The following is a 13,027-nucleotide window of genomic DNA, read 5'->3' as shown; positions in this document are numbered from 1 at the left end:
CGTCTATTTCTACTCTAAAAAAAAAAAAGGGGGGGACCATAATTTACAAAATGAACATCATGCTGTATTGAAGAAGACTTGAAACTATCAATTGCAACCATAAACTCATTAGGAAATTATTTACTGAGGTAATAAATCAAGTGACAAGTTGGGTCATTTTCTCATAGACTTCTAAACAAACGGATGTCTTTTTGGAGCCAGTGGAGGCGGCCCCTGCTGGCCATTAGAGAGAATGCAGATTTAAGGCACTTCCGCATTGGCTTCACTTTTCGGACCTGTAACTACCTGCTTATAGTTTACTTTAGGATTTAAGCAGCTCAATGATACTTTGTGCCGTGCTGGCACAATGAAGAGGTCACAACAGGCACCTAATTGATTTTTTAATTAATACGTTTAAAATGCATTGTAGCAAAAGTTAAACAAATATCAAAAGTAGAAATGCACAGTAGTCTATCAAAAGCGTACTGGTAAGTGACAACACACTGTTGTGTCATTCATATAGTCATGCTATTTCTAACACTTGATAGTGCAGCAAGAGGAAGAAATAGCTAGACATTGCTAGCATTGATAGGACATAGCTAGCAGTGGCTCAAAAAGTGTTGTGTTTTTGCATTGCATTCTGGTCTACTGAGTCTGCTGTTGGTAGGGACACTGTTATCTACCTTTTTTCCAATGAATTTCCCCATGCATGGTGTTGAATATATTGCTGCAAAACAGAATCCCTGACACCAAAACCTGGAAATATCAACTTCAGGGTGGAGACTTCCAGTGAATATCCATCAGACCCTCATCTTCTGATAAAAAAATTCTTATAAGCAATTACAACAAATCGCTGGTATTGTTTAAAACCAGTTTAAACACCATTTCTATGCCCCCTTTCCACCAAGGATAAAAATATTTTATGGGCAGAAATATGTGTCACTAGAAACTGAATTTGAATCATTTACATTTGAATTTGAACTGCTCAACTTAAATAATTGCATTTAAAAAAACTGAAACTGAATAACATAATTTTAAATTGAATTTATTGGTTTGGAACTGACTGCTCTTCCTCAATGACCGGATGTGTGATTCAGTAAACTGAAGTTAAACTGTGAGAACTGAATTTGAATTGTGAGAACTGAATGTGGAAGTACAGTATATAGAGAGTTGAATTTTCAGTGAGGATCAAATGCAGTTTCAAAGCAACTGAATCCAACTTCATAATATTACATTCAGTTTCAAAACTGAAAAAAAAAAAAAATTACTAAAACTTCAGTTTCTAGTGACACATATTTCTGCCCATAACATTTCATCTACTATCAGGTTTAACACATACTCAGAGAAACAGTATCAAATCACACGCTCTGTTTGTGAATCTGGAGCAGAGGTTAGTAAAGGTAAGAGAGGAAAGAAGAACGAGACGCCTCTACTCCATTTTGTATGGTGTTTCGTTACTATTTCATCATCTATTCTTCAATCCAACTGTGACATGTGCCCCATGGCCACCTTTGCCGTTTACTCACCAATCCTCAAAATATGATACACACATGCATGGACCACACTACAATAGGACATGTGTTAAACTTGGTGATCTCCTCACCCTCTGCTCTGCTCCTCCCACAGAGAGAGCATTGTTTTTTCCCCGCTCTGCTCGACACTCATCAAATTAAAGATGAAAAAAAGACAAAAAACAAAGCTGTGGCATCATTTCCCCGCCGGCTGAAAGCGCTGCAGTAAACTTGGCTTTCACAAGAAATATGACATCACTGGTTAGATAGACAATCAGCCATGACACCATGTCCGCAGCCGCCCCTGCCATGCAAATTATCGGCATTGTGCTTGGGTGTGTATCTGTACACATGTGGGTGCATGTGAGCATTAGAGAGGCAATGCAACTTCAGATTCAATTTGTTTATTTGCCTCTCTGAGTAAAAGCTCAAATGGGCTGTGTGTGTGCGTGTGTGTGTTTGTGGTCTGTCATATGCTACTTTTGGGGACAAATTTCAGACTTAGGACCAGTGAACTAGGGACAGCTTGTCCAAATGGCAACAAAAGCCGTATCCCCAATAGGGAAAAAGCTGATTTTTGGGTCAGTGGTTAAAGTTAGGGTGAGGTTAAGGTTAGGGTAAGGGTTAGGGTTAGGCAAGTAATGGTTATGGTTAGGGTAAGTCTCTAGGAAATGCATGTAAGTCTATGTAATGTCCCCAAAAGTAACCATGATCTGATATGTGTGTGTGTGTTGTTTGATGTTTAATCATGTGTGTGATCATGCACCCCAAGGCAGCGTTTATGACAGAGGGGGGCTCCCGCAGGGATAGACTTTGTTTGAAGTCCCCGAAGAAAACCAGGCAGGTAATACTCACATTCTGTCACCTGGCTTAGTATGCAAGAACCTGGAAAAACATGTTAAAAGCAACTCCAGAGACAACTGCAGAGTATACAATGAACACTGCTGCTGTAGTTCTAAGAATACGACCCTAAAACATATCAAGACAAAGTTAACTAGATAGCAGATATTATATGTGGAGTAAGGTTTTAATGAGTTGATCCCCTTTTTGTCAGTATCTTGTGCACATGTTGGAAGACACACTGCAAATGCACAAGCATGCAGTGACACCACAAATTCTGAAAATAATTCTGAAAAATACTTTCATACAATTCCACTAATCAGCAGGTGATGGCGATAATGGCCAAAGAAACAGCAGCAAAAGGCAGGGTAAAAGAAGACTGCTTGCTAGGAAATATGGATGTAAAATCATGGATTTATAAAGAGAACTGGATACAGGAAGAGAGCCGGGTTTTGAAGCAAATTTGACATAGCAGCCAAACCGTGTAATTACAACGTCATGTGATGCACACTGGCACAAAAAAACTTTTTCCCATAGACTTACATTGTGAAAGAGACGTCTGTAAATCCAACGATTTACAGACATGACTTGTCTAACTATCAGAATTTGATCCATTTGGTCCGATCACATTTCAAAAGCCTAGAAGAGCTGCACAATTGAAGTGTTTAATCTCCATTCAAGTTAGCCGAAGGGGAAGAACTAGGGAAGAAGTTGACTCGGCCGGCGAAAGTCACTACTGCGCTTGCTCTATGGGCCGCACAGATGCGTAAGCAAAGCGGAAGTTGTTGAACTTTTTTGGCTTCATGCGCCACTGAGCAACTTCCATAGAAATGAACGGGGCCCCGCCTCCGACACTGCATCCAGTTCTCTTTATACATCCATGTATAAATAAGCAGATTTTTATGAAGGAAATGCATTCAACATATTTTTAGGCCACACAATAGATTCTGCTAAGAAACGTTACCTGTGTTTATTTACAAGAAAACAGAGTGCCAACCTATAATGTAGCTAACATTAGCCACACAAGCTAATGTTTCTAGTTCATGCAACATAACAATTAACTCTGTACCTCACCCATGTCAGTTACTATTCAGTGGAGATGTAGGCATTTGCAAATTTAAGATAGCATAACTTTATGTTCAAAAAACCTAATGTCTAAAACACCCATAGTTAGCTAATATTAAGTACTTTTAGGCAAAATTTGCAGTTACATTTAGCTAGCATCCATACCAATTATACCCACATGCATTGCATTCACTATGTCAGGGGAAAATACAGCTCCACTTCTCATGCCATTGCATAATTCTTCCAAGTAATACTGGGGGCCATAGCACCATGAACACATGTTATATGGAACAGTAAGCAAAGATATAATAAGGCCATGTTGTGAACTCAAATAACTTGCCTACTAAACTATCACAGACTAAGAACAAAGGTTTAATATGCTTCCAGCAAAAAAGACAGTGTCTGGATGTCTTGTAGTCTTTGGGAATTTTCTAAAAAATATTTGTTGCCGACATAAAACGTATAAACCTGCACCATATATGCATACAATATGTCCACCCATTCCATATCAAAAAACCTATCACTGAGAGTTGTCTGTTCACGCAGGTGTTTTCACTGTGGCTGATTATATACCTCTTCTCAGAACTGTTGGGCATGGTTACAGACCGCATGATTGACATCTTCCCTATTAGTTTCGTTACACTTCAGGGGACAGGATAATAGACTTCTCATGACAATCATTTGACATGTCACAGGTGTAACTAATAGCATTAATGATGACATGTAGGTGTGCTATATGTCATGCCAGTGATCCAGCACGCACAGTAACAGCTTTGTGACTGGAACTCCTAAATTGATATTATTAGTTACACCTATGCCTGAGTGATAAAATGATAGCGATATGTACCAGCAATATACACTTCATCAATAGCAATAAGAAAATTGTTCAATAGAATGTTCAATAGTTTCACTTAAATGCATTAAATGCAAAACGCCATGAAAACACATAACAAATAGTTCAGTTGAATGAACAAATCCCACGCGTGCTCCCTCCCTGGCTCATAATCAGCCTATCATATCCCTTGATAATGGAGCATGATAGGAGTGACATTCAAACAGCCAATCATTTAGCATGCGTGTTTATTTCGGTTGCACCATTAACATGTAACACAGCGAAAGAAACAATGTGGAGTGAGAAAAAAAGTCAGGGACTAGCTAGTTAACTTAGAGTTAGCTAACTCCAGCACATTTACAATGATGTGGAAACTGAAATGTTGATTAATGTGCACTGTCCCTGGTAAATTAATTTAAAAAATAATTAATTAATTAATTAATTAATCAATAAAAAAGGGTATCTATGACTTCAAGACTTCATACCCGCCACACTCACCTTAACCCTGACTCCTACTATATTGTCCAAACAGCTCCTCAATTTGTATTAAATCCCTCCACAACACATCATATAATTACTCATTCATAGCAGGGTGTGTGTTGTGACTAAATGTTTACATCATCATGTGAGTGTACATCTCGCCCAGCAGGCCTTTCTAACATATGCTGGACAGTCAGCATGTGCAGCATCTACAGTGTGAATCCCAACACCCCCCTATATTCAGCAGCTCTCCCGGGGTGAGTGTCTGATCCGTGCTTCTCGCCAAGATGCTCAGTAGGTTGGAGTGGGGGTTTTGTCTGATGACACTCGCACTGATCTGGGATCTGCTCCACCACCGGGGGGTCCCTCTATGGTGCTGCACTGGGCAAAAGCCTCCAACTTGCCTCCTTCTCATTCTCCATGTATTTACTTCACTTTCTGTCTATCTCTCTCTCTCCCCTTTTCTCTGGTCTTCCTCTCACTGTTATTTTCCCTCACTCCCTTCTTCCCTCTTTCACTCTTCTCTTACTTTCTCTCTCTCTTCACAAGATGCGTCACGGTGTTTAGACTAATTGACAGCACCTCTTGGGCATGACACAAATAGAGCCTCAATTTACAAGTCAAATATGTATAAGGAGCGGTGCGTGAATGGAAGGGAGCCAGGCAGAGCTGCGAATGCAGCAGGAAGGGGATGAAGAGGGTGGGGGGGGTGTTGAATAAAATAACTGGATACAAGATGGTGAGCAAGGGCTGAAAATGGGGCATAGAGCGAGCTCCAGAAAAGTAAAGAAAGCCTTATACAGTGAGAACGTGTGTGTGTGTGTGTGTGTGTGTGTGTGTGTGTGTGTGTGTGTGTCGCTGCTCATTGAAGTTTGTCTTTTTGTCTGTATGTATGAGTGTGCTTGTGTCAGCGTGAACGCATGAGTGTCCATGCATGCATATGTGACTAAGCGTGTGCAGGCACAAGAGTGTATTTTTATACAGTAGACGGTACGGGTTTGCCCATGCATGTGCGTGTAATATATAGGGGCACAAACATCAGTGTGTGTGCACGTGTGTGTATGAGAAAGTGGTTGTCACTGCATTGAAAAATCTAGACTGCGGGGCAGAGAGGAGGATGATGGATGAACAGGTAGGTGCCTCCAAACCTCCGCTGCTGGAATGAAGCCATACAAACACACCACACTTACCTATCAATCTGGCTGTCAGCAGATTACACCATCTGACACACATACAGTACACACTCGCAGAGAGAGAGAGAGAGAGAGAGAGAGAGAGTGTGTGTGTGTGTGTGTGTGTGTGTGTGTGTGTGTGTGTGTGCACGAAAGAGAGAGTGCAATCGGAGTGAGTGAAAGGGAGAGAGAGGTGAGGAACAAAAGATGGAGAGATGTCAGGGAGGGAGGAGACAAACGTGCAGCGAGATTGCAAAATCACTCAGCTTCTGAGAGGGTTTGTGTGTTGATGAGTGTGTGTACGTGCGCACCCTCCGCCATCCCTCCCCTACTATTTTTGCCCAGTTACCATGGCAACCATCATCCTTATGCTTGTGTGCATGTGTTTGGGAATTGAAAGTCAACGTCTAGGCTCGCAAAAACTGCATTGTCCACACCTCAAAGCTGAGCTCGCCCCATCAGCTCTGAGCACCGTGGTGACTGAACAAAGCTAAAACGACTCCCAAAAACACACTTCACCAATAATCCCCCTCCACACCCGACCCTGACCCCCACCGGCCTTAGATAATCATTCACAGTTTGAGATTATTCATGGCCTCAGTTATGTGGAACAAATTAAGGACACATAGAATGACTAGGTGCTCATTAAGGTCTATTCCAGATAGGCTTCCATTATAGAATGCTTTAATTAAACTGCCGTGGCATTGAAGCGGCATCCGGCTGACCTCACCGCCTCCAAAGACACTTCAGCTCTATCATGCAACCAGGATCCACTCATTACCACCGATGCACTCTCACTGGGCTAATGAGTGAGTGTGTGTGTGTGTGTGTGTGTGTGTGTGTGTGAACGGGTGAAGAGCTTTTTGGGAAGTGATTTAGCTTTATACCGCAGACCCGCCCGGCTGAGAAAGAAGATGTTAATGCACATTGTGTCCCAAACACTTTACATGTCATATTATATATATATATATATATTGTCATATACTTTACATGTTTTACATGTCCACACTGATACACAGAAAACAGAGTTTTTAAAATCTGCACTTCAGAAGGTGTTTTAAGAAATCTCTGTGTTACTGACTGTTTGTGTGTGGATGAGAGGCCAAACGTAGAGGAAAATGTTCGTTTTGCAAAATATCCATATTAGTGTGAGCAAGGCCATAGTTAAACACAGTGGTCCAACCTATCTGACGTTTTTTGCTGTGATTATTTTATGTACTGTGTTGTTTTGCTAGTGTCTTTGATAAACCAAATCTACCCAACAGTGACATTTCACCGCCAGTTGGACTAACTGGTGGCTGTCATAGTGGGAAGCCGCCTTATCACTGCTTTACTCATTTATACTTACTTATGCTTACTTTTAATTACTTTTCTACTTACTGCTTATTCTTATTTACATATGCTTTTTTGTTTACTTCTTTACTTGCTTAAACTGACAAATATATTTTCTCCACACCATTAAATTGTATGTACATGACGCAGGGTTTTTACCCAAAGTTATTGTTGGATCTATATTGATTGGTTCTATAGCGTCAATGAGTGTCATTCAGTTATAGTTGTGGATAGTTCCTGGTGGGGCGGCGATTTGATCATAAACATAAAAGCCAAAGCTGATAATTACTGGTAACAACTCAGTTTGGTGTGAAAATTAATATATGTATTGTGAAACTGTGCCACCTGCCAGAAAATTGACTGCACGATGCCCCTGTGTGTGTGTGTGTGTGTATCTGTACGTTTCTGCAACTGATTGTGTTACTGTAGCTGTGCACAAATGCGAGTGTGTTAATGGGTTTGTGTGCATACGCGCTGTACAATAAGTGTAAGTGTGAACACCTGCAGTGTGTAAACGCATGTCTGAATGAGTGTGAGCACATTATATGCATCCATGTGAGACCAGTATATGGTTATGTATTTCTGGATGTGCTGTGTGTTGTCTGTGTGTGTATGTGTGTGTGTGTGTATGTGTGTGTGTTTGTATGTGGGCATGAGAAGAACTCGTGTGTTTTCATGTACACTTAGTATGTGTGCTCTTGTGACTAACCCACACACATCACTGAAGACACAGGAAGATGTAATGGCTTCAGCTAACATTTCAATATTTTCCAAGATGGCCACAATAAAAGAACACGAGTGAATAAAATGAAAATGTATCAGTAACATGAGCAGAAGGGAATGATGAAATCTAAAAGCTGAATAGGACTGGATAAGGCCACGTTCTGGCATGCCATATTGAATTACACCTTAAAATTGAGAAATATCACTGCTGCTCTGCTTTCTCAGTGTGCGATTGTTTATCAGAGCATTTCATATTGCTCACAAGTCTGAGTTAGAGGTCTGTTTGCAGCCAGGCAAGTGTCCTGTCTCACTATTTCATTGAAGGGGCTGTTGACCGTTGCAATTTACTGGCACAAAAATGAACTGATAGTTTCATCAGATGATATTCTCTGAGCATCAGTGAAATTAAAATGAGCCTGAATGATAACCATGACACAATTCATTTTGTAAGTCCAGTCGATGTAATTCTAGACTTTTTTTTTTTTTTTAACGTCTGCTTTGAAAAGCGCTTTATAGTTCTCACCTGAAAAACTGCATTTCTACTATCACCAACAGCAAAGCTATGATTCAAAGGCACCTTAAAAGAAGTTGCATCTTTTTTTTTGGTTTTTGCTATCATCCTGCAGGTTCTCCATACCCTATCAAAAGATAAAATGAAACCATAAAAGTGATTGACAATAATGAAAATGTAGCAGAACTAGAACTAGACCCATACATTAACCAGGCCAATATATCAGCTGAGATTAGCTTAATGCAGATACTGCATATATAAGCAGAACTATGCTGATTTATGCCACAGTGACAATTACCATATTTGATTTTCTTACAAATCGGTATTTTCAGACGAGATCATTTCTAACTTACTGCTGTCTGTTAACTTACTGTCATCCAGCATTTAAAAACATGCACTTATGATATAAAGTATCAGTTATGTAAAGACAGAAAAATGGGGTTTCAAATAAAATCAACTACAAGTCTATTACTGAGCTGTTTTTTATGCAACTTAATAAAACCACACTGGAGTATTCAGTCAGTGCTTGCATATGTCTCTGTGGTTCCCCTGCTTGTGGGAGTTGGTTCACCAAAATGAAAAAGGGACATTTTTATGGTTTTCTGTTTGATTCTGACAACAAACCTGGATCTAGTAATATTTTTTTATTTTCTGAAAGTCTTTAAGTGCCAATAAAGCGTTCTGGGTAAGGCTATATCATTTGAAATGCTCTGATGCTAATTGCCGATACCACATCTGCTTTTGTTTCTGCTACCAAAACAATACTCAAATATTCAATACTCAAAAAAGTAAGTCTGCAAAATAAAGGGTTTAAGTGGATGCTTAAAATCATTAAAATTGGCAATGTATTCTATAAATGGCACTTACCATTGTTAAGAGAAAACATTATTTAGTAATAATAATAACTGATGCTTAGAAGCATTGCTTACATGATAATATGTTTAATGTTCAAATCCTATTGATACATTCATAAGTACAAGGATTTTTGTTAATTCAGTTTTTTTGTACCTTAATTCTGCATTTTACTAAATTTATTTAAATTACATTAATATTAAATAATTAGATTTTAATCATTTACATGTATATAATGTGGTTTCAGTTTACATCCAAGTACAGCCAAAGCTTAAGCATTACAAATGTAGTGACGTTTTTAGAAAGGTGAATATATTCAGACATATTTATAGGTGACAGATAAAACTACAAGACGTCTTTTCCTTATAAACTCACTGTCAGTTTTATCAAATTGTCCAATAAATGTCAGAAAACGCCTCTATATACAACACCTCTTAGCGTCACAGTTCATAAACCATTAGTTGTTCAGATCTGTGTCTCACTGGATATGTTAATTGTAAAGGCTCATTATACATTCTGAATGTGTAACAAATCCATTCCCAGGATGAGGTCTGAGCCTCCCAGAACCCTCTCATGATGTTAGCTGACATTCAGATCAACGGCATTGTTCAAGTTTTCCAAATATGCCTTAGTCCAACCAAAGTGAAATTATTCTGCTCTGCATGGACATTTACCTTTATAAGCATAAACCCCTTTGTCTTTCATTTGGCCCCTGTCTGTCACATATGCAAATGAGCATAATGATAACATCACATAGGATCTCACTCTGAGTCTCTTGAGATCTAATTTACTCAAACATTTTATCATCACCCTCAGATGTAAACACTCAAGATTCACATGCTACAAAATATGAAGGCGTGTAAGCTGCTTCATAAAAATCTGCTTGGATTTCATCATCAACATCCTTCTAATTGCAAGTTCTTCCTGAATATATAATTGTCAAACTCCTCCACCTGGCTACTGCAAAGTTATCACCAACGCGACAGAGAACCTTTATTAGAGCTATTAACAGAACAAACATAATTAAACTCAGAGGAATCTATTACTTCTACTTTTCAATCACTGTTACATAAAGTCAGCTATTGGATGCTAACATAGACACATAACACAGTTCCAAGCTTTAGTAGTTATTAACTGTCTAAAGAGCAATATCTCCAGTCTGCTGTCACATTGCACTCATCAGTTACAGTCTCAGAGTGAGACATGATGAAACAATAACTGTAAATGATAAATAATGACATGTACATCCTCAGTGAGAGGTAAAATGACTATGAAATCTTCATTACAATAATGGAAACCTTGGGAATGGCTGCTCGGAGAAATCTCCTTCCTGCATCAGCAGACTGCAGTGGATGCACAAATCACAAATGTCACTCCAAGCTGAAGTCAAAACTTGGCAGCCCTGGCTAATGTTAGCTACTTTAACTTAATTGTGCTAACAGGGCAGGTATCATTAACATGTAACATTAAACTTACAGAAATATTGCAATATTGCTCTCCGACTCAGTGTGAGCCAGGGAGAGCAGCAGGTGAGCCAACTGTCAATCACAGCTGTCAATCAACGCCCACACGGCACACATCAAAGCTACTATATGTCTTCAAATCTTATTAACGGAGCAATAATTTCCAAAATGACCCATCAGCACACTTATTAGAGGGCCTGAATTTAGAGAATTGAGACCATAATGACTCGTTGAAAAAAAAAGAGTGACTTAGTATTTCTAGAAAGAAGTTGAGGCTTTTTAAATGAGAGTCAGTTAGAGCATCTAGCAGCCGTCAGTGGCACTTCAAGGTACTTCCACATTAGCTCCAGCCTCAAGCCATGGTAGTTGTTGACTGGCATCAACACAAACTCTGTGTAGCATACGGCTCCTAACACTACTAGTTAGTAAGGATTACAATTATTTTGGACCAGACTCAGAGGATACCAGATTCAAACAGGAGGCAGAAAAAAGCTATTTGCAATATTCAGTGACCACATACGACAAGGAGATATTAACTGGTACCTTGCATTTTTAAACATAAACTAAATTAAATGACCATGGGTTCACTATATGGTTCAACTCCATAAATTTACCTTAGTTTCAATTCAGCAACAAATTACTTCTTTTGTCACTTTTTCTTTGGTTTTGAACCACTGAGTTCTTCTCAACTAGTCTTCTTTTCAACTGTGTGCACACTAATGTAGGTAATCTCAATTCTCAAAATTTGGATCCAACATTGGGAAGGTAACAATATTAAAACAATACCTGGTTCAATATTATCACTTCACAACTCACTTCAACCTTACAATGTTTCGCTATTCACTGCACCAGCAATAACAAAATCACTGTAACAAAGACACAATAATACACCATATCAATAATATGGATACTCAGTCCACTCACATAAACCACTGATGGTTATGACTCATTCCTTCCACAGGCACAGGGAATATATTTGAACAAGAATGAAGAAGGTAAGTGTCTTTTCCAAGTCAAGGCAAAAAAGGTAAAGTCAGAGTCTGGGGTTCAGAGTTGTGCAAGTGGTGCTGGGAGTTGAGTGTAAGAGTGGTGCAGCTTATGATGTTTACCGTGGCAGGAGAGAGGTAAGGTTGGCAGTTCTCAACTCTGGGTTCTTCGATTCAGGGATCTTCAGTCCAACGTCTCGTCTGGTTTGGCTCGCCATCAACTTCAGATCAACTCAAAAAACCTGACCTGCAGTCATTGAATGTCTAATTAATCAATTGCCATTCTGATTTGTCAGGAATGGTTAATTCCTAAAACTACAACAAAATATATACATATAATGTAAATTGTACGATCAACACATTTTAAATAACCTTTAGAGTAAATACATTTCTGAGTAAAATTAAGTGCGAAATTTACACACTATATTCTTATGTCTTCTGTTCTTTTTTTTTTTTTTTTTTATCAGATTCACTTTACCAATTAAATAAAATACCCGACAAAACATAATTTAATATGTTGCTTCGGTATTCAACAGTTCAGTAGCTTTATCGGCCACAGAAAACATTGAGCAGTTAAACACTCTACATGTCACGTTTTCATATTTTTTCCAGTTGAGTTGTCAAACAGTTTTACTTAAGTTGAGCTCTACTGTCGGCTAATTGCACTGTTCAGCACTCAATGCTAATTTTGTTAGCTCTAGGCCCATTCGCTTGAACTAACTAGCTTAGCCTAGCATCGTGTGGCGCAGCATTTTATTAATTACTTTAACTACGACTCACCAATTCGGGATTTCCTCTCTGTCACTCGGCAGGCTTCATTGACCCGGGCCTCTCTCACACACACGTCTACAAGCTTACAACAAAGTACAGGTTGTTACTGTTCTGCTTTGACAACATTATATGGTGTTTTTACTGTTTTATCTGAGTTAACTTACATTTTTACCATTTAGCCGTATATCCCCTTCACACAGCGTCACCCAGCGTCTGACTAGCGCATGCTGTCTAGCCGGCCAACGGTGCTGCGGACCTGCGTTCTGATTGGCTAAGGCACTTCCGTGTTGTTAACGCTTTGTGATCTGAGGCATGCACTGAATAGGATGTTGGGTTCACAACCTGTCAACACTCCAACCAGTGTCCAATCAGTTCACTGGAAAAAAAAGAACCACCATTCCCAAGAACCCGACATGGTCAGCAGTCCTGAATTACAATAAAGTGACAAGAAAAAAAGAGCAATATATATTTTTATAGGTCAGTGGAGACGTTTTATTGTTCCAGGCTTTC

General features: G+C 39.2%; 1 long non-coding RNA gene across 5 annotated transcripts in view; it reads right to left on the bottom strand.

Moving 5' to 3' along the window:
* LOC121888950 overlaps positions 1 to 12,801 on the bottom strand; it is a 29,704-nt gene extending 16,903 nt beyond the window's left edge. For 2 of the 5 annotated variants that reach the window (XR_006093385.1, XR_006093387.1), the window contains exons 1-3: positions 12,682 to 12,791; positions 12,527 to 12,599; positions 11,870 to 11,993 (exon numbers count right to left, since the gene is read on the bottom strand). This is a non-coding gene — a long non-coding RNA (uncharacterized LOC121888950). Of the gene's footprint in view, positions 1 to 11,869; positions 11,994 to 12,526; positions 12,600 to 12,681 lie in introns of all 5 variants that reach the window. The other 3 variants (XR_006093389.1, XR_006093386.1, XR_006093388.1) reach the window with 3 other exon arrangements.
* Between the last annotated feature and the right edge of the window lie 226 nt (positions 12,802 to 13,027).

The sequence above is a fragment of the Thunnus maccoyii genome, chromosome 22, assembly GCF_910596095.1.
Source record: "Thunnus maccoyii chromosome 22, fThuMac1.1, whole genome shotgun sequence".
NCBI lineage: Eukaryota > Metazoa > Chordata > Actinopteri > Scombriformes > Scombridae > Thunnus > Thunnus maccoyii.
This window is presented reverse-complemented; position numbering and strand designations above follow the sequence as displayed.